Raw genomic sequence first — 22,718 nt, forward strand, 5'->3', positions numbered from 1 at the left:
GTACTCGTGTTCTTCTCTGTTTCTCTCTGTTTCTTTATCTTTTTAGAGCAGACCCTTAAGCATCTCTTGCATTGCTGGTTTGGTGGAGATGTATTCTTTTAGTCTTCCTTTGTCTGAGAAACTCCTTATTTCGCCTTCCATTTTGAATGAGAGCCTTGCTGGGTAGAGTATTCTTGGTTGTAGGCCTTTGTTTTTCATTGCTTGGAATATTTTTTGCCATTCCCTTCTTGCTTGTAGTGTTTCTGCTGAGAAATCTGAGGATAGCCTTATTGGAGCTCCCTTGTATGTTATTAGTTGTTTCCCTCTTGCTGCTTTTAGGATTCTCTCTTTGTCTTTGGATGTTGCCATTTTAATTATGATGTGTCTTGAGGTGGGCCTGTTGGGGTTCATCTTCATTGGGACCCTCTGTGCCTCCTGGATTTGCGTGACTCTTTCTCTCCTCATGTGAGGGAAGTTTTCTGTCATTAGTTTTTCAAAGAGGTTTTCTATCCCTTGCTCTTCTTCTTCTCCTTCTGGAATTCCAATGATACGGATATTGTTACGTTTCATGTTGTCCTGCAGCTGTCTTAGAACCTCTTCAGTCTTGTTCAGTCTTTTTTCATTTTGTTGCACTGTCTGTGAGTTTTTGTCTACGTTGTCCTCCAGCTTGCTGATCCGATCTTCTGCTTCCTCTAGCCTGCTTTTAATTCCTTCTACTGTGTTCTTCAATTCAGAGATTGTATTCTTCATTTCCTCCTGGCTCTTATTGATAGCTTCCATGTCCTTTTTGATGCTGGTATAATTCTCAGTAAGTTCCTTATAGTTCTTCTGGAGTTCACTGTAGTTTTTCTGGAGTTCTTTGTAGTTTTCGCTGAGCTCATTTAGCTTCTCCATAATCCATGTTTTAAATTCTGTATCTGATATTTTCCTCCCCTCTATTTCATTTAGCACTCTTTCTGGGGATTCTACCTTTCCTTTTGATGGGGGGTTGTTTCTCTGTCTCCCCATTTTTGTGATTCCTTTTGTTTGTTGGTGTTTCTTAGAATGATCAGTTCTTCCTGGATCTGCCTCTGGTAGCGTCAGATCATGTACCAGACTGGCCCTAGGCAGCCTGTTGGAGACTTCCAGGGATCTACTGCCTTTGTCTCTCTTCTTTAGTTGTTACTATACTCAATCTGTGATCAGCCGTCAGGCTTAAGGACCGTGGGTGTGGCAACTTAATTCCTGTAGGCGGGCTTTTATTTCCCCTTAGTATGACACCACTTGGAGGGGGATGGTCTGTCTGCTGTACTGGGGCTGAGTCAGCACTGGCTGGTCCTGGGAGGGGGTTAGTGTAGCTTCCACTTACTCCTCCGCCCTCCTGGATCTCCGTCTGTGTTGTCCTTGATGATATTTCTTTAATCTGTCTGGTTGTATTTCAGCTACTTTTTGGTGGATCTTTTTCTCTGGTTAGTTGATTGAGAGTCACTCTGCCCACCTTGTTTTGAGATCTTTTGTGAAGGTGCTGCTAAAACATAATTACACAACCCAGGCAAGAAACCCACACCCTCCAATGTCTCCCCCAAATACAATCCCACTATAGGCTGCAAATGAGCCCGTGTTAATATACTTGTGGAGATACTGGGACTCTTATTTCGTAGGAGAAACAGAAAGGAGTTGTTTTAAATGAAGGAAGGGTAATTTTTGAGCTGGAAGTTGATAGAGTATTAATATTAGCAATTGGGATCAAGGTTATGTAAGAGAGCAATTAACACTTACACTGTCTGTTTGAAAAGGAGGGGAGGGTTACAGTGTGGAGTGTGAAAGTGGAAGTGTATAGTATTAGGATTATATAATCGGTATATACTATATCATTAGCGTGGGAGGTAGGGTAGACACAACAGACATCCAGGTAGACAGACAACCAGAAATTGAAAGAGAGGGCTGGGGAGGTTAGAAGGTAGGAAATAGATTGAGAGAGAATTTTTTAAGGATAAAAATACAGAGTAGAAAATAGCAAGACAGGAAGGGAGAGAGGAAAGAGAGAGAGAAAGTAGAGAAGAGAAGGGTAGGAGAGAGAACAAAAGAAGAAGGGGAGGTAGAAGAGAGGGGACTGAATTAAAATTCTTTTTTAAATTATATGTTATAAAAAAGATTAGGAGATTAAAACATGATATAAAGTTGCAAGATAGAGAGAAAAGGTGAATATAGAGAGAGAGGAATAGGAGATAGGAAAGCAAGAGGGTTTGGGAGGAAAAGAGCTCAGAGGAGGGAAGGAAATCAGGAGGAAGAGGAGATATTAGGGAGAGGAGGATTGAAATTGAAGAGTTGGCAAAAGATAGGATGAAGGAGAGAAATACAAGAGGTAGGGAAAGAAGTGGGGGGGTGGGGTAGAAAAAGAGAAGGGGTAAGAATAGGAGAGTAAAGGGAGAGGGGGATAGATTAGAATTATAATTTGAATATTAAGAGATTAGAATATAAAGTGTAATAGGGAGAGAGAGAGATTATGTATAGGGAGAGAAGGAAAATAAGGACAAGAGATGAAAGAAAAATGAATGTAGACTGAAGGGGGACAAAATAAAGAAAGAAATTTAATAAAGTTGAAGGTGCGTAGCACAGAGAAAGGAGAGGGTGAGAAAGGGAGAGAACTTAAAATTATAAAATTAACTGAGAATAGGATGCAGGGGAGAATGCTAAGGGGAGAGAAGGGGGGGAAGGGGAGGGGAGAAAAGGAGCGAGAATAAGAAGGGACTGACGGTAGGGGTAGTTAGAGAGTGAGAGATAAAAGAATGAGGATTTTAACTCAATTCAACTTTTATGCACAGTCTCTGGGTATTTTTGGTTTGTTTGTTTTTTGGTTTTTCCTTGCTTCCTTCCTGAGTCTGCTCCTATTCAAAATTCCATGAGTTTCAAATCTTTTCTGGTTGGTTGGCTGGCTGTGGGAGGGTTCTGCTTGATTCTGGGGTTGCTAGTTTTTTTTTCGTGGGCCTACCACCGCTCTGCTGTGAGCTGCCTTTAGTAGTCCCCTCCTGAGGCACCCTCAGCCCTCCTCAGGCTTGTCCAGCTACTCCTTCCCTCTGTTGGTCCAGCCTGTGCCTGCCAGCAATCCCCGCCCTGCCTCCAGTCGTGTCTCTATTCCCAGGCTACAGCTTCTGCTCTCTTTCCTGTCTATATGCCTGCGCACCCCACCTCTCTCCCTGTCTCAAGATCGTCCTTTTGTTCTGCAGGACTCTGGCACAGTCGGTCAAAGTGCCGGGCCCAGTGGCCCTTTCCTGCCCAGGGCCTCTCCCCTAGTCTGGAGCTTTGCAGTGGCTTTCCTGCCTGTGCTCTTCTCCTTGCCCCAAAACTTTCTCTATTCCGAGGTACCGCTTCCGCTGGCTTCCCTGTCTATCGGCCTGCGCGCTCTATCTTTCTTCCCGCCACAGCACCGTCCCTTTGTTCTGTGGGACTCTAGTGTGGTCGGTCAGCGCAGCACTCTCCTTCCCCGGAGCTCTCTGCTGGTCTGGAGCTCCGCTGCAGCCCTTCCCTGCGGGCCCTTCTCCTTGCCCTAAAACCGTCTCCCCTCCAGAACCTCTGCCTCTGCTCTCTTCCCTACTTACACACCCTGCACATCCTATTTCTCTCTTAGCCCCAAACCTGCCTTTTGTTCTGTGGGATTCTAGCGCGACTAAAGAGCAAACACTGATTTCAAGAACACAGTTCTCTCCTGGTCCGGAGTTTCGCAGCAGTTTTTCTGTGCGGCCCGTCTCCTTGCCCCAAAACTGCTCCTTTGTTCTGTAGGGCCCTAACGCTAGTGCTGGGCGCGCCCGGGATGCCGAGTTTTCCGTCGGAGGTTGCAGCTGAGGATGTTTCTCTCTAGACTCAGGTCACACAGTTTCTCCCAGTCCTGGTTGTTCACTGTTCTCTCCCTCCTCTGGCTTTTTCGGCCAAATCCTCTCCCTAACTCCCTACAAGAATTCACTCCCGGCTAGTGAGCTCTCCGGCTTGATACTGCAAACACACGGAGTCTCAGAATGACTCAGTCTGCAGTTTGTGATAAACCCCTCCACCCCCCTCCACGCTGCTCCCACGATCTCCTCCCCGTTCACGTTATCAGATATTCCCACTCACTCAGTCATTCCTCCCCGAGTTTGTTCCTCCTGGATTGTCTCCTTAACAGGAGCGAGCTGAGAACACTGTTCCTACTCCGCGGCCATCTTGGTCCCCCCAGGAATTAATTTTATCTTAATATAATTTCAACAATAGGAATTAATTTTATTTTAATATAATTTCAACTTACCTGAATATTTATTTATATGCACAGAAAACTATTTTAAAAAATGTAAATGAGACAGCTCCGAAGTCCCAAGCGGTTCCGAACCTAGTTCTGCGTTCTCCCGCTCCTTCTTTCCTTCAACATGACAGATGCTGCTGTGTCCTTTGCCAAGGACTTCCTGGCAGGTGGAGTGGCAGCGGCCATCACCAAGACAGCGGTAGCGCCCATCGAGTGGGTCAAGCTGCTGCTGCAGGTGCAGCATGCCAGCAAGCAAATCACCGCAGATAAGCAATACAAGGGCATTATAGACTGCGTGGTTCGTATCCCCAAGGAGCAGGGAGTCCTGTCCTTCTGGCGCGGTAACCTGGCCAATGTCATCAGATACATCCCCACCCAGGCTCTCAACTTTGCCTTCAAAGATAAATACAAGCAGATCTTCCTGGGTGATGTGGACAAGAGAACCCAGTTTTGGCGGTACTTTGCAGGAAATCTGGCTTCCGGTGGTGCCGCTGGGGCCACCTCTTTGTGTTTTGTATATCCTCTTGATTTTGCCCGTACCCGTCTAGCAGCTGATGTGGGCAAAGCTGGAGCTGAAAGGGAATTCAAAGGCCTCGGTGACTGCCTGGTTAAGATCTACAAATCTGATGGGATTAAGGGCCTGTACCAAGGCTTTAATGTGTCCGTGCAGGGTATTATCATCTATACAGCTGCCTACTTTGGTATCTATGACACTGCAAAGGGAATGCTTCCAGATCCCAAGAATACTCACATCTTCGTCAGCTGGATGATCGCACAGTCCGTCACAGCAGTGGCTGGGTTGACTTCCTATCCATTTGACACTGTTCGTTGCCGCATGATGATGCAGTCAGGGCGCAAAGGAACTGATATCATGTACACAGGCACGCTCGACTGCTGGAGGAAAATTGCTCGTGATGAAGGAGGCAAAGCCTTTTTCAAGGGTGCATGGTCCAATGTTCTCAGAGGCATGGGTGGTGCTTTTGTGCTTGTCTTGTATGATGAAATCAAGAAGTTCACATAAATTATTTCGTAGTCTTTCCCCCTCTCCCGTGAACAGGCATGTTGTATTAAGTAACATATCTTGAGCATTCTCGACAGACTGTTGGCTGTCTATTTATCAGTGGCAACTTTTTACTGGTTGAAAATGGGGAGCAGTAATATTCATCTGACCAGTTGTCTCTTGAAGCCATTTCCATGGTGATGGTGGGACTCAATTATATTTTTTATTTCAGTCACTCCTGCTAAATGACAAATTTGAAGAAATAAAAAATACCTGAAATATAAAAAAAAAAAATGTAAATGAAACAAGTGCATATCCACAAACTAATTTACATCCCTGCGTATTTGCATATATCATAAGTCTGCACTGCAGGAGAACCTTTGTAAATTCACAGTAGCAAATATGATTCTATTGCTCCGAAGAGTGGTAGCACAGCCATGCGGGACCTATGTAGCATAGTATGTGTATAGTATGCAGCGTAACAATGAAATAATGAAAATAAGTGAATATAAACATAGTATCAGGTTTTACCACCGATTGTAAACTTGTCCGTAATTAAAATTGCACATATGAAACCAAACTTGGTGCCATTAGAAAAAAGTGTAAAGTTGGGGTTTTGCGGGGCCCTTCAGAAGTTGGGGCTCAGGGCGCGCGCCCGGTGTGCCCGCCATTAAATCCGCCTGTGCCTGTATACCACTGGTGCCTTTCATGTGCTACCCTGGTGCTGGAGCTCAAAGGGAGTGAAATCTGAGTAGATGAGTCTGTATGTGGGTTCTTTAAGGTGAACTGCTTGGGGCTTCAGAAGTTTCTTCCACAAGCTCAATGCCCACTGGTTTTTGCAGGCAGAAGTTGTGGGGATTTGTATTCCTGACACTAGAACTCTGGGCTGGGGGGCCTGGTGTGGGGCTGGGACTCCTCACCCCTGAGATAATCCTCCCAAATTTTTATCCACCACACCCTGGTGAGATACCAGCTCATTCTCCACCTGTGTTGTTCCTACCTGTCTCAATGGATGTGGTTTCTTTAATCCCATAGTTGTCAGACTTCCATTTAACTTTATTTCTGATGGTTCTGTGTGATGGTTGCTTTGTATTTTAGTTGTAATTTTGATGTGGCTGTGCGAAGAGGCAAGCCATGTCTGCCTATGCTGCCATCTTGACCGAGTTCTCCTCATTTCTTGAGGATTCAAATAATGAACATATTTGACCATCTTGGCATTCTTTTTAAATCTTTTTGTGCATTTCTTTATTTTTCAAGCTTCTTTTTGTGTTTTGCCAATAAATTAATGAATGGTATTAAAATGTTTTATAAGAAACTTTGTTTTATCTCTTCTACGCAAAGTAATTCAGCAATCCACATTAGTATTTTGTCTAGCTTTTCCTTTTCAGGGAGCATGACTCTGCAAACCAAGATGAGACTGTCTGAACGGAGACCAGAGAAAGTCGACTAGCAAGTACTGATTAGAGGGACAGGCCTTGGGGGACATTTCCCAGTGGGAGGGTCTAGAATGCTAAGGGGACAGCATGTCAGCACCTTTGGGAGGGATACAGAGGGAAGTTTGTTCTGGCCTATGTTCTAATCCCTCTTATAAGGCAGCAGGGACTGGATTCAGGCTGAGGTCCTGGAGTTCTGAAGTTGAATATAGTGTACAAGGTCACCAAGAGTGTCTTTATAGCTGGAGGCTGACTGTCAGTCAAAGTCTTGGAGTATATGATGGTGAGTCAAGCAAGAAAAACCATATTTGGTAATGTCAAAGATAAGAGCAAACCCCCGAATTAGAGAGAGCCAAAAGAGTGAAGCAATTCAGTGTAATGAACCAAGATGAAACATAAAGTAGTTTGAAACTAGTTGGGTAAGTGCATGGGCTTGGAGTGTTTTATTTTAACTTGAAATAAAAATGTAGAAAGTGGCAGTATTGGGAATGAAATGAACTCTAAGATTCAAGTTTTTCCTCCTCTTATCACTATAGAGTTTAAATCCTTTCTCCTTTTCTCACCAAAGGAGCCTCTTTGAGGCTTACTTTTTCTTTTGTATATAATGCTGATAATAGTAGGCTTTACCTCATGGGGCAACTGTAAAGATTAAGTGATTATAATGTCATAAACCATTTAGATCAGAGATTTCCATCCCATATGCCGCAAGAATGTTTAAACATGCAACACCTGACTATTTAGTCAAGGCACTGACCTCTTTTCCCTTAGATTGTCAAAAAAAAAAAAAAGACAACAGCCAACACAGCAATAGCCATCTGTTGTGAATGCCCTGTCTTAAACCATACATATATAGGTCATATAATAGCGTTGCATCTTTTTGGTCACATTGCATAACAGGGTTACATTTGATTGGTTAATTCTTGGTACTAGAAATCCTTATCTACAAGTATAGACACCTGATTTTTTAAAAAGTCACTTTGGAGCAAAAAGTGTAGGTCGTCGTCGGCAGCCGTCCGTCTCGAGAGACGATGGTGTAGCTTCTTAAGAGTCTATCTGCACCGCCGAGAATGGCTGTGCAGTCCGACTTGGGAGTGACATGGTATCTGTCTCCTCCCGTGTTGAATCGACATCTTGTGATGATGCTGAAGCTACAGAGCCTGGGCAGGGTAATATGGAGGGTCTGCTGTTGCCCATGCAGCAGACCCCCCCTCTCTTCGCAGCTGAAGGGTCCAAGGGAAAGACGGAGTCGATACAGCTTGGGTTCAGGTGCGCCGCAGGAGTTGCCGGTGTTGACTACAACGTCAAACCGCCTTAGGGACTCCGGCTCCGGATTTTCTGTCGGGGTTTACTCCCTTAGCCTTTCCCCTGAAGAGGTATGCCGCAAGGCAGCGGAGGTTTTTTGGAGTCAGAGTTTTCCTTCTCTGATAAAAAGTGTAGGTAATTACCTATATATATAGTAAATCAATGGAAATTATACCTTTTTTGTAAGATTGAGGAAAAATATGTATTTTGGTGTGCTGTAGAATTTTAATCATTAGTTTATGTGTGCCATGAGACGAAAAAGGTTGAAAATAACTGATTTAGACCAACATCTGTTACAGGTCAGTGCTCCATAATATGGCCATTATTATTAAGGCTAGGAAGGCACTGGGCCATGAACATGAACATGAACAGATTGAAATGAAGGTAGGTGACTATAGCGGTAATACATGTGCTTTGGAATCAAGTTCTGGACAAGTTACTTACCCCTCTCTTCATTACTGAGACTGAAACCGGAAAAGCCGATGTCTGTGCTGCCTGTAATCTACCAGACCTGCTAAGGGGAGACAGGGATTGAATCTTTATGGGCGCCTTATTCAGATGGCTGGCCATCTGAGAAGACAGTGGGTTTGTACTCTAACACACCATCTTAAATTCCATTTTAAACAGACCCTTTTTATAAGGAGAAGAAAAATGTGTGTAAGGGGAATTCAGGGAAATAGTTAACTAGATCAAAGCTGCAGCGTTCCTTCATCTGCGTCTTGGGCAGTGGTCCCTGTGCCCTGGGAGTTGTTCTTTGTGTCCTGGGTGGTGGTCTCCCTGGAGCACAGTGGCTCAGATACCATCTTGATTGCTTGCAGTCCTCCCAAGGCACAAAGGTGGAACTGCTTATGGTTTCCTGGAGTCAAGGTGGGTCACACCCCAGTTCCTGAAACAATAGCTTTTACACACATTGATTACTAAGCTTATTAGCTATTACCTGAAACTAAAATTTTCCAACATTTGAGTCCTTCATCAAAACAGAGACAATCATTACCTCATTGGTTTGCTGTGAAGGTGAAGTTAAATTATATATTTTAAAACACTGTTGCTTGTTACAAGGCTGTGGCTTCATAAATGCAGGGCCAGTGGCCTGATTTCACTGGCTATCTGCCGGAGGGTGAATGGGCTTAAAAGTAAGATTAGAGCAGCAATTTTCAACCTTTTTCACCTGATGGCACACATAAACTAATTACTAAAATTCTGCGGCACACCAAAAAAAAAAAAAAAAAAAAAAAAAAAGAAAGAAAGAAAGAAATCATATTTTTTTGCTGATCTGACAAAACAATGGGTATAAATTTGATTCATTCACACTGGACTGCTATTGTTGTGTTGGCTGTTGTTATTTTTTAATTTGATAATCTAAGGGAAAAGAGGTCAGTGCCATGACTAAATAGACAGGTATTACATGCTTTAAAAATTCCTGTAGCACACCAGTGAGACTGTTGTGGGACACCAGCTAAAAATTGCTGGATTAGATCAACATTCACAACTTTGGCAAAAGCCAACTTTTGTGCTGATCCATGGCTTCGATAACTGAATATTTAAAGTTCTTCATGCCAATATGCCAGTGCTGTACAAATGTATAGGATATAAAATACTTATGATTGCTAAGGATACAATAACTTCTCATTACTGGACTTGTATTTCTTAAGCCCTACCCTCATGCAGAGTTACTATTCATTTGAGCTGCATAAAAACAATACCAACACCAAGTTACCAAGATTACAACTTAGGGAATCCTTTTAGAAATGCTAATAAATGTTTTAACATTGATAAAAAGGATGATTTTTATTTAAAAGTGCCTGGTGAAAACATATAGTTGCTCCTTTTTAGTGAGTGCTGTTTTTTGCTTCCATTTATTTTAGGCAGTTCATGACTTAAAAGGCCAGAATAAATTGGAAAAGAATCATGAAAATATGAGGAGTAGTTTTCTGGAGACCAAAGTCTTCGTGGTGAATTAAGGGAAATAAGATGTTATGTCAGACATTAAACCTAGAACCTTTGCATCTGTGGAAGATGCACAGAATCCCACCTTTGAGTATGTGAAAATATAGAAAATTATAAGGATGTGTCATTATTATACCTGTCCTTTGGCTGAGGGACTTTACTTAATTCTTTAGATGTTTTCAGCTATTCAGCCTTCATATCTTTTTTGATTTTGATGGTTTATCTAAATCATTGGCTTGAAAATTAACAGTGTTATGACAGCCTTAAAAGTAAATGATTGATGAAAGACCTGTGGGTGGCTTCGTAATGTGTCAGCTTGACTAGGCTGTACATTTTCCAGGTTTGCTTTCTTTATGCTTCTGCTTAGGATGGGTTACAAGAGAGATTCTTGTGTGATATGTGGTGGGCAGAGGAAAGCAGCAGCCATTTTGCATCTCCTACTCATGTTGCTGATCTGCTGATTCACATATGTGGTGGAATGTGTATATTTATATGTAATTATAATGTATATATTTTTTCCTAGTTGTCTGCTTTTCTGATCGAGCCCTTTCTGATTCCTTTACCTATTCTCGGCCTTTCTCCAAAGAAAGTGTGTACTGTTACTAATGTTGTGCCATGATCTAGATTTTTTTCATGTCCTGGTGCCTAAACAACACAGATACACCAACCTGTTTTTCACTGTACCAGGTGCTTTCATGTGACTTAGAAAAAAGAATGGAGACTCAGATTGTTTATGCCTTCGCTTCTGAAGCATCATTTAATTGATATGAAGATGTACTTACATTTATCTCTTTTCTGTGCTAGTAGTAGCTGTTCTCCTTTTTGTTAACAGCTTGTATAATTAAGGTTTTCTTTTAGTAACTTAGTTAAAGCTTCTCTTCCATTGTTTGAGAATTGTTTATATAGTTACTTTTACAATCACTGAATAACATAGGTCATGTGGTTAAGAATGAGCACTCAAAAAACTCATCCATCTATGTTAGCCTTCTCTTTTGGTTGAATGATTTATATACTCCCATTCACCTTCAAGTTTTACATTTCCCATTCTACTTTTTAGGTCAAGGGTGAACATTCATAATTTTAGATCAGGAAAAGCATTCATATGTTTCTTACTTTCTTTGATTTATATAGTTTCCAGTTCTGTCAGCCTCAGTGGAGGTACATGGTTTGGGTGCAAAATAAAATCAAATTACTGAAAATTTAAATTATGTAAGGCATAGTAGTAGATATTGTGGGAAAATGTAAGGAACTTTAAGAAATAATCTCTGTTTTCTAGTTCATAATGTAGTCAGGAATGTAGGCATAAATATGTAAAAATCTAATCATAACAAAAAAATTAAGTTACAGCTCAAACATTGTGTTGTCACACATTAGAGTAGAAGATTTAGAGATGCTGTCTTCACTGGTGTTGGGATGGGATGAGAGGGGAATAGTTGAGAAGCTTCTTTCAAACTCTTCAGCTGTCAGTCCATTTCCCCAGCCTAACTGGTTGAAAGAAAAGTACATCAAATCTTTTTTTTTTTTTAAATCAAAACCAAATTTCTTCTCTTGAATTGTGTTTCATCATTGCTTCACATCTCTCATAGCATCCTCCTATATCCTGGGTCTTTCCCCAAATACCCAAACACTGTCTCAACAGCACACATTTCAAAACCACTTTTAGTTATATTTAGCCATTAAATCTTGCTTTTGATGGTATTTTCTTCACAATTATTTCTGAATTTACTACTCATGCTTAAATTATGCCTATGCTCCCAGTTTCAATTTAATTATTTCTGGACTGTGATTGTGACAATATTTTTATAAGTTTCTGGGTGTTTTTATGTGCAGCCAGGATTGAGAACCACTGTACTAAGCATACTGTTTTGATAAAAGTTGATCTGACTATCATTGGTTGTTTACATCCCTCTTATCCTGTTGCCCCAATTAGATTATATGCTTGTCAAGAGAGGGTCCAAGTCTTGTTCACCTTTGTGATTAATGTAAGTACTTTGGGAAAGGGAGGCACTTGATTAACTCAGGACTACAATTCCATGATTCCAAAATCTCAAAACTCTGCAAGTAGAAAAAGGTTTAACTCATTTGAGAATAAAATCTGACTTTGACTCAGATGAAGCTATTTATAGTCTATTTATATAACTTAGTATAGATGTTTGTTTCACTTTGGAATGTCAACGTGTTTGATTATAGGGTGTTGATCCAAACTCTTCTGAGGCTATTACATATTTTAAAATACACACACACACACACACACACACACACACACTGGATATCCCTCCAAAATTCTGAAACACACCTGACCCCAGATAGGCTACAGAGAGATGATGTAGAGCAGCATTTACTGGTGTTCCACTTGGAGATTTTAGAAAGCTGAGGTCTTGAGGGGGCAGGGTAGAATTTAGAATTTATGTCAGTGGTTCTCAAAACTGATAGGTTCACCGATGGTGTTTTTAAAACCTAGCAGTGCCCTTGTACTGTAATCTCCAGAGATTCTGATATCTGGTCATCAGATCTTTTAAATACATTCATGTTATCCTATTGTGTAGCCAGAGTTTAGAACCAGTGCCATAGACTAATGATTCTGTGAAGCCTGAGGACTAAGAAGAGCTCCTGATGGATAACTGGCAAAAAAAAAAAAAAAAAATCCCCCCAAACAAAATAAAACCCAGGCCTAGAAGCCATTTCTGGCACAGGGCTCTCTCACACACAAATTGCACTTTCGGGAGAAGCCTCTGTGCTGACCTGCCTGACCCCTCACTGAACTGCCTCGCTGCACTGTTCCTGCCGTCTGTGCCTGCTCTTATAAAGGTTTCCTGGAGTCCTATTGCAACTGATCGGACTGCTAAAGCTGCACTTTCCCCATCCAATTGAGCTGTGCAGCTCTGACCAATCAGAGCAGCTCTATTCTGACCAATCAGGAACCAAGAGTGGGGACTTCTGGCTGGGGGAGCACCCTTTTCACCTAAGATTAAAGACTGTTTCTCTGGCTGGAGCTGAAATACCAAAGTTGTCTCCAAGGAGCAGAGCAGAAAAGGCCAACCAAAGCAGAGCAGTGCAGAGCAGCCCAAAGTAGAGAACAGCTGTGCTGTTTCTACAGCCATGCTGTATTACCGGCAAGTGGTTATCACTCAATAAAGTTTCTGTTTCCACCACACCCCAAATTGGGGACTCCTGTTGGTGTTTGGATTGATGCCAATGACCATGAGTGGACAATTCAGTTCTCACTTGGGAGCTTGCATGCATGCCCCTTACCTTAATCTAGGGCAGTTTGTCAAAGACCACGTGGTTCCTTGGAGATAAGCCTCCACGGCTTCACAGTGCTAATGTGAGCTACTGTTGCCCATGAAGAGTGTGTAGAAGCCCTTAATTGCCTCTGTCTAGAAAAAAATTGAGAACCACTGACCAAGGTATGAGGAGAGAGAAAGGGAGTTCCAGGTACTGAGGGTAGTTTGGGTAAAGGGACAAAGACTGAAAATCCAAAGGCAAGAAGGGAGAATAGAAAATAGTTTGAATTAACTGAAGGGAGGACTGGAAAGGCATTTAGGCGGCTGATGTAGGATCTTATATGTTTCTTTTGTTGTCATTAGAATACTTTTGTCTGATTCTTTACATACTGTAAACTGTCCTTTACTCTACTCATTATTTAAAATAAACCTTTACAGTTCCTTTGCTTTCTGAAAATAAATAGGCTCCAATTTTCAAAATTGGTTTAGCAATGTGTTCTGTTTCCATGGTGTTCTTGCTGTAAGCATCTCTGGTACCAGGTGTGGGATTTTGATGAAATGCTTTGAAAATCTACAACAGACAAGAATTACCCACTAGCAAGGGTGGGAGAGGTGTCTCTGTCATGAAGAGAAAGTGTTGCATGCCAAGGAACACAAGAAGTTATCATACATCAAGTCTTACATGTCATGCTGGCTGCTTTCCACCTTTGAGAATTGTGTTTCATGAGTGCAGCGTCATTCCTGTGAGTTATGTTGGACACCCACCCTGTTTTAATTTAGAGTGGCATGTCAGAGCCATAAATTATAAGCTTTAAAAACCAGCCTCAATAATGACAAATGAAGGGTCATGCAATGTGCATTAACATGTTCAGCCTGTATATGTCTCCTGATGATGTGTGATTTAAAAAAAAAAAAAAAACCTATGAAGAAGGTTTTTACTTAACTTTTTGAAATCTTAAATAATGAATGAGTGCTTATAAAATTAAACAAAAGTGCTTGGCTCAGATTAAGTGTTCATAAACATTAACTGTTGTCATTGTTTCTGGTATTGTTGTTGCCTTTCTGGGGTATTGGGGAGGTTGGGGTGGTCTGGGGTAGCCCTCAATGCCTTGGAGACTTCGCAGAGTGCACTTCAAAAATGGTGCAACTTCCTCCCTGCAGTTGTCATGTTTCTTTGCTCAAGTTTACCATGTCATTCCCACCAGTCTTTGCATTGGGACCAACTATGTGATCAGGCCCAACTTTGGTAGGTATGCTTGTGCACTTAAACTTGAGTAGTTTGGTTTTGGGTATTTGAGAAGAATTGATCTGTAGGATTCATTTTAGCATAAAGGAACAGGTCATGAATCAGGAGTTAAAAGAACAGGGTTCCTGTTGGGGTTCTGCTACAGAGAAGAGCTAAAGGACCATGGGTAAATTGCTGCATAGCCCTGGGCCATTTTGCTGTGGGTAAATGGAAAAATCAAACCAGATGACTGCTCTCATCCTAACCATCTATAACAGTAATTTATTATGAGTTTAAAGCAAACCAAGATTAAGTTTAAATGGTAGACTTTGAAGGACTGCTGTCTGATGACCTATGCCAGGTGTTGGCATGTCATTGCCTGAAGAGCAAATTAAAGTTGTCACCTGTATTTATGCCATTTTGGAGCTAAAAAAATTTTTTTTTAGAATTTTAAGTGATTGTACTTTTAAAATAATTATATAAGTCTCTACACAACATTCTTAATTATGCCTCTTGTTTGCAAAGCTTAAAGTATAGTGGTGGGCAAAAGTAAATTTATAGTTACAATACAAATAGTTAATACAATAATTAATAAATATAATACACAAATACACTCCGTGTTTCACATACTCAATATAAACCTACTTTTGCTCACCCCTGTATTTGCTAACTGGCCCATGACCATGAAAGTTTGGTAACTCCTGTAATATTTGCATCCTACATAGGAAGTTGAAATACAAATCCATGAGATGATCTTTAGTTACCAAACAGAGGTTCTGCTCCACCCTTCACTTCAAGATGGATGACTAGCTTAGATTTGCCCTAAGTTAAATTAATTGTTCCCTTGCTTTTTTTATCAGTGCTTTAAATAGCATTAAGTTGTTATTTTACTAAAAGAATGACAGTCATTTTTATAAAGAGTTATCAACAAGTCCAAGGACATACCATTTCTGTTTGACTTTTTAGATTACAATGGCCTCAGTCTTTTCTATTTCTTTTGCCCATCTGAGGAGAACATGTATTTTCTTTATGATTTATATAGCACAGCTTGCTTTTTCTGGGATTTTCTGGTCTGTAGCTGGGCAACATGCCTCTTTGTTTTCTGATCATGTCAGTGGCCCTGTGTCCAGCCCTGGGGAGTGGCCATTCTACAGGTATAGAGAAATGAAACTGACATAGAGGCAGGACAGAATGAATGAGAAACAAAGAGGGAGAAATGAGCAGCAGTATTGGGGTTCTACTTCATCATACTACTCCCCTTTCTGTTTATGTGAGCCTCGATTGCCCCTTTTGTCTAGGTTAGCTCAAGTTGGGTTACTGTCACTTGCTACCAGAGCTGTTCTTGACTAGGAAGGCCATTTTTCTCAGGATGTGAACCTTAGAACCACAGAATGTGTAACATTATTTGGAAGGAGTGTCTTTATAGATGTAACTAGTGAAGGATCTGCAGAAGAAATCATCATAGGTTGGCTGATGTACTTATAAGGTGTCCTCTCCTTAGAGGACACAGAGAGACACATGTAGAGGAGAAGGCTATGAGAAGATGGAGGCAGAGATTGCAGTTATGTTGCCACAAGCTAAGAAACTCCAAAAGCCACAAAGATGAAAGAGGCAAGAAAGGATCTTCAATTAGCACCTTGGGAGGCCTGGCTGACACCTTGATTTCAGACTTCCAGCCTCCTGCATGGTGAGAGAATAAACTTGAGTTGTTTTAAGCTACCCACTTTGTAGCCACTCAGACTATATAATGGCACTTGTCAAAAATTAATACACATCTCTAGTATCTGGTCAAAGAGAACAAAAGCATCTCTTGCTTTTGTAAGAACTTAAGGAAGTTCACGGCGCTTCACCTGTTATTGTAGCAGTCATCGATCACTCTTCATGATAATGATGAGCTCACATCTCCCTCTTCTCTAAGCCTAGGATGTCCTTTGGATCTGCTCCTCTCCTGGTACAGTGCCCCATCCATTGGTGCTGCCTGATAAACGTTTGTTGTATGAATGTATGACTATGTCCAATACTGTGTTAAGCATTGAAGGGGAGAAATATTAATATGAGACTTCTCCAGGAGTTTGAAAACCTAGATGGAGAGGAAAGCCAGACCGGAAGCAGATACCCTGCAGCAGTGCTAATGAAAACCAGTCTAAGTGTGGCTAAGGAAAAGACCAAACGTGTATTTACTGTACCACAAAATCCCGCAATATAGCAAAAAATCCGTGATAAATGATTAAATATAATATTTTTTAAAAATCCTGCAATATGGTGAGGCCACGATAAATGAACTGCGATATAGAGAGGGACTACTGTAATTCATAAAGCTCTCTGCACCTGGTCCTGCCCCTGGTATCTGCTCTGAAATCAGATCGGATGGCTCTGTTTCTTGTAAAGCTCTCTGAGTCTCCCAGTCAGAGTTTCCTCACTGAGATCTGGTTTTCAGGGGTTTTATGTCGGTCAAAGAAGATAATATATGCAAAGTGCTTCTATAGTGCCAAGCAACTAGTAAGTGCTCAGAAACTATTTGTTGGTGATTATTATTATTATTATTATTCCAGTCCTTTCTCTCCAGGCACTGCTGCTCATTTCCACAGAATATTCTGTAGTCAGTGACCTTGAACATGACATTTCTAAAACCCAGCATTAACCTCCCTCCCCAAATTGGCCTCTCTCTCTCCTTTCTTAAGAGTGCAACTTTTCCCAGTTAGCCATACTAAAAACCTTTTGTTCAGATGACCACATCAGCAAATTCTATGTAATGTCTTTCCCACCTGTCCCTTCATTTTAGTTTCTGCTACTACCATTCTAATTCAAATTAGAGTCACCAGGAACTCACATGGGACTCAGAGTGTCTGTACTGAGAAAGGTAGGTATAAATCATGGTTGAAATTGTGTGTGTGTGAATGCCGATAGACAAATCTGTGCATGTACTGTATATATAAACAGTGCTATTGCTTATGCAACATGTTCCTTGAAATCTTGAATATTTACTACAAGATTTCAATTTCATTTGATCCTAAAGCAAAGGCTATTTTAATTAAAAATTCAAATGCTATTTATAAGATTTCAATATATGGGAAGCATGTCTTGTGCTTTGTTTATCTCCTGTAGAGCAAACAGCAGTGCTGGAAATATTCTAGGGAGTTATTCAGGCCCAAACTCTAGGCAATCACCCTCTATGTAACTTGACCTGTGACCTCACCTCAAAAACATCAGCAAGACCTGTCAGCTCAACCTTCAAATATGTGTCAAATGAAATCACTTCTCACCCTCACCACAGCCACATGCTAGGTCAGCTCACCAACATCTCTTGCCTAGACAACTCAAAATATCTCTCACTGGCAATTGTCCCTACTCTTGTCTTCTTTAATTCTAATCCTCATAGAGCATCCAGAGAGATCTCTTAAAAACTTCATCTTAAACTCCCACCAATTGCATTAGGAAGACATTTCAAACTTGAACTGCTCTGAGTGGCCCATGAGGACTGTATCTCTGCTCTCTGACCATGTGTCTAAATATTCTTTTCCTGCCATGTATTCTGCCTTATCTATTCTGGCCTTTCTTTTCCCACAAACATTCAAGCTCATTTCTGTTTTATCAGTCACGTGTCTACTGCATTAATGCTGTCTAACCCCTACCTTCCAAAATCTCAGTGGCTTAAAATGAAAACATTTTTCTTCCTCGTGACTTTGCGGGTTGGTTGGTGGCAGCTCTGCTTCGGGCTGTGGGTCAGGTTCAGATGTGCCCCGTGGGACTCTTGTTCTGGGAGTGGCCACCACTCAGGGCATGTTTTTCTGATGACAGGGTAGGGATGCCAGAGACCAAGCCAAACTACACGGGAACATTCAGAACTTCTGGACATAAGTGATTTTATTATATCTACTCCTATACCATGGGGTTAAAAGCAAAACTCACACCCAAGCCTAAAGTTTGTGAGGGGAGCAAACTCTACCCAGACTAGAGCCACAGCAAGGTCAGGGAGGGAAGAGCTGTATCAAATAATACTCTCTACGTATTGGCCTCAGGGACTTTGCTGTTGGTACTACTTCTGTCTGGGCTGTATTTCCACCAGATTCATTTCTGTACTTTACACAGGTCCTTGTTCAAATGTTACTTCATTAGACAGACCTTCCTTGATCTCCTCTGAGATAGAATCCCAGAAACCCAGTCATTCTCTAACACTTACCTTGCTTTATTTTTCATCTTAGCACTCATCTTCCCCTGGAATGATGTGCTATATTTATGCATCTACTCGTGACTTTGGTGCACCTGTGGGAGCAGGAGCCCTGTTGATCTGCATTTCTGTAGCCCCAGTAGGTGGAACAGTGCAGGACCTCAAGTCAGGAGCGATACTGATGATAGCTTTTTTCCTCTTGGAAGGAAGATTAATTGGATGGATAAAATTATAATCACAACTTGTCATGCCAGGGAGATTATATAATTTTTCCCTTTATGTTTAAAGGTCTCTGTGTGTATCTACATGTGCATTTATTTTTTACTTTTATTGGAAGGTGACTTTAATACATCCTAAATTCCCATCCAGAGTTTGGATTTGATATGCTTAATTAATAGGACATTTATAATTCTGTAAGTCCCAAAGATATTTTATAAACTTTACCCTCAAAATTAATCTTTTCTCCTGATTTTTCTCCCCATTTTCCTGTAGTGATATTAATGTTCTTCTAAACTTAAAAGAATATATGTTTGACATTTAGCTTTTTCTTTCCCTCTTCACTTAATTAAGGCCTGGGCATGTAGACTCACTGCCCCAATGTCTCCCACACACTGTTTCGTTCTTTTCTATTTGTGTTTCTGTCTCTGAGTTTCAAACCTCTCTTTTTCCTAACAACATTTTAACTGGTTTTGCTAACCCCTATCTGCTATATATATTACATGCTAGAAGTCTCACCCTAAAGTGAAGTTCTGCTTATATGATTCTCATATTTAAACACATCCAGTTCCTTCTAGTTGCAGGATATATTAAGAAAAAAAACCAATGGAGAAAGTTAGGTTTGCTGCTGCCTTAAATTAAGTCATTCCTCTTTCCCCAAAACAGTTATATGAAAGAATTTGCTTTGAATTAAAACAAAAATCAGTGCTCAACTCTTAAAAACACTAAAAAATCATTTATTATTTATCTGAAATTCAAATTTAATTATGTGTCCTGTATTTTAATGTCAAATCTGACAACTCTACCTTGAAGGCAAGAGCAGGAAATGCTTCAAGCATTCTTTAAAAATATATAAAAATAAAAAGCAAACAGACAATAGATTCATACAGATCTATACAAACTCCAAACCCAAAGGGCTAATGGCTATTTGATTTCTGAATTATCTGTAATGGCCTTCATGCTCAGCCCACTGAATTATACACATACAAATTTTCATTAATGTGTTTCTGAGCAAACACCGTGGAAGTGGTGGTGGCACCGTCAGCACGGTCTCTTGCATTGCACAATTAAGTCAGATTTTGTAATGCCTCCCAGGAATTCCAAGGATAATAAAATAAAAATGTCCTCATGCCATCACACAGTGTCTTTCAGAACAAATCCTTACATAACCTTATGGATGAAACAGTCACATAAATTATTCCCAGTTTGCAGATCGCAGAGGGCTGAAGGTGTCAGAAGGGGAGGATAGATGTCTGGCTTAATCTGTCCACTTGGCAACTTCCAAGCATATTGCTTCATGGACCATGAAAAGGGCCCCACGATGACTTGATTTCAAAGCATAAAGTGTGTGTGTGGTCTGAAGCGAATGGGCAACAATGACAAGAATAATAACAAAGCTTTACATGATCTCACTGGATTCTCATAAAGTGCTTGTGAGGTAGGTATTACTTTCTTTTTACAGAGGAGGGCATTGAATTCAAAATTGGAGAAATATATAGTTAAAAAAATCACTGGAATAAACACCTATATGATTTTGTAAGGAGAAGCAATTAAGTGACGAATACTAATTTTCTTGAAGCTGATGTAACCTCTCCCCCTATATAACACTAGTGACGCAGCTTCAGTGCCTAGATGGCAGATGCCCAACTTTTTAATTTGCCAATGAGTAGCAACCGAGGATACTATACTGACCTAATTTTTAGCATGTGGACACTCAAATACAACTAGTGTTTGTTTGATGCTCTACTACTTATCTAGTGTACTAATACCCATTTTTTTTTGAGCACTTCTGTGTTCTGGATGCTCCCAGTTGCTTCATAACAAATTATCAGAGTAAGTTCAAAAGGTAGGTAATACTCATCACTATTTCCTTAATACTTATTACTTTAGCCAGGATGATCTGTTTAATCAGCTTCATAGAAATAATGGACCAAATATCTTTTATTTTTAAAATTAATCTCTGTAGAACTCCATCCAAGTGGCCCTGTTCTCTATTCTCCCCATCCCTTACAATTGTTCCATAATCCTGAGGGTCTATTTGGGTTAAAGAAGACCAGTTCAGCTCTCATAGTCCAAACAGAAAGAGAAACTTGCTAAGCTTTGCCAGTCCACAAGCACCAATGCACTGATGTTTTTGTCCCAACCCCATGGTGCTTATGCTGTTGAACACTGATCCTCAATGGTCCCATCTGCAGGCATCTATTCTGTGGAAAAGCTCTTGTTGACTCTTGCATGTTCAGCCTGTAGTCTTGCCCATGCTTGGGAGAAAATTAAGTTATCTAGTTGGTAACCTGAACAAAAGAAGAAGTCACACCACCAGGAGAACTTGCTGATTAACTGGTGTGAGGAGCAGTATCATAGCAGTGTAGCATGGACCTGGGTTCAAATCCTGCCTCTTGCACTTACCCGTGTCTCTGTGAACTTAGGCAAGTAACTTACCTTTATACCCTTCAGTGGAGCATTCTTCCCTTGTGACAGTCTCAGCCTGCCTTTCTAACACTGTTGGTTTAAGCTCTTTTTGTTGTTTCATTCCCCCCCAGATCCTTAGTGCCCCTCACATCTCTTCTCTCTTTAAATCTTGGCTCACTAACATGCTGTCAGGGTCATGTGGATTTCTCACTAAGCCTTTCCTCTCTGTCTTCATAATGATTCTTTGTAATTAAATCCTGAGAACTAAATTAAACAATTTTTTTTTCATGCCGCGCTCTAGAATATCTGGTCTCTGTTATTTTCTTTATATATTTTTTGACCTTGTCAATATCTATTTTCTGGATCCCCAGCAGGCTGCTGTCCTGGCTTCACATTTTCTGCCCTCTGGATGATTCTACACCCTTGGGCACTAGTAGACACCAGCAGCTTGCACACTTCCTCTTCACCACAAGTGAGATGAGTGGGTCAGGTTGGGATGGTGTTGGGTATGGAATGAAGACTCTGAGAATAGTGGGCAAGAGGAACGAGAGATGTGACTTCAGGAAATAAACAACATGAGCTCATAACAGAGCACAGCAGTGCACATATCTATGTACTAATGAGTGTGTACATGCATGTTCTCCCAAGTGTGTGATGACCACATGTTCCAGTACAGGTTTATGTAGGGTGAGTTCCTGCCTTCTGATTCAGGGCTTGGCTGGTAGACTGAATCTCTACATTGGCCAATGTGCTCTCAAATGTTAATATGTATACATGATGTGAATAGTGGCCCCTTAGATGTGGCATCCTTGTGCAATGCACAACCTGAACATATGTATTGGAAGGGCTGGCTGGTTTTTCAATACATACAAGTAGGGGTCTTAACAAGTAAGCCTTTGAGTATAGTAGGTCTGTTACCTAGACAATTGTCTGTGTGAAATGAAAACTTACCTAATAACTGTTTCTTCAGTGATAACAGATCATATGGCAGATTAGATCTGGCAGCCTGTGAAAAGCATATGTGGGGCTCTTTTTTCCATTTGGAATCCATGTAGTGTGTATTTTCCTAATTGCATTTAGACATTTTCAGAACTGGACAATACCAGAGATATATATCCAGGTATCAGAAGTATAGCCTGCATTTCTTAATTTAAGTCACAGCAGCAATCAGAAAAGCCTATTATTCCTAACAAAAAGTGTGGTTAATGATCTGGCACCATAGGGATTTTCCAAGCATCCTTAGCTAAGATAACTCAGTCTTGGACATCATTTCTGGGCCACTTGGAGGAGGCACATCTCTCAGGTGCAATCAGCTGCCTTCTAAAATGACTATCACCCTACAACCATAAAATAACTAATGACATACTGCTATCCAATATGCTACTTAAGTCAGTGTGATTTTAATTATTTCCCTTGGGGTGAGCTCAAGGGCTCAGAGAGTCTCAGAAATCATGAAACAACATTCTGACTTAATATGCAAGCAGACAGGGTGTGATGGATCCCCAGTAGAGTTTAGCAGCTGTGGTCCATCTACTCAAAGCTATGATGTACACAGATGTTGCT

General features: G+C 40.9%; 1 pseudogene; it reads left to right on the forward strand.

The window, feature by feature from the left end:
• Positions 1 to 4,294: 4,294 nt before the first annotated feature.
• LOC150019967 (ADP/ATP translocase 2 pseudogene) lies at positions 4,295 to 5,517 on the forward strand (annotated as a pseudogene).
• Positions 5,518 to 22,718: the final 17,201 nt, after the last annotated feature.

The sequence above is a fragment of the Furipterus horrens genome, unplaced genomic scaffold, assembly GCF_987537825.1.
Source record: "Furipterus horrens unplaced genomic scaffold, mFurHor1.1.pri manual_scaffold_2, whole genome shotgun sequence".
NCBI classification, from domain to species: Eukaryota; Metazoa; Chordata; class Mammalia; order Chiroptera; family Furipteridae; genus Furipterus; species Furipterus horrens.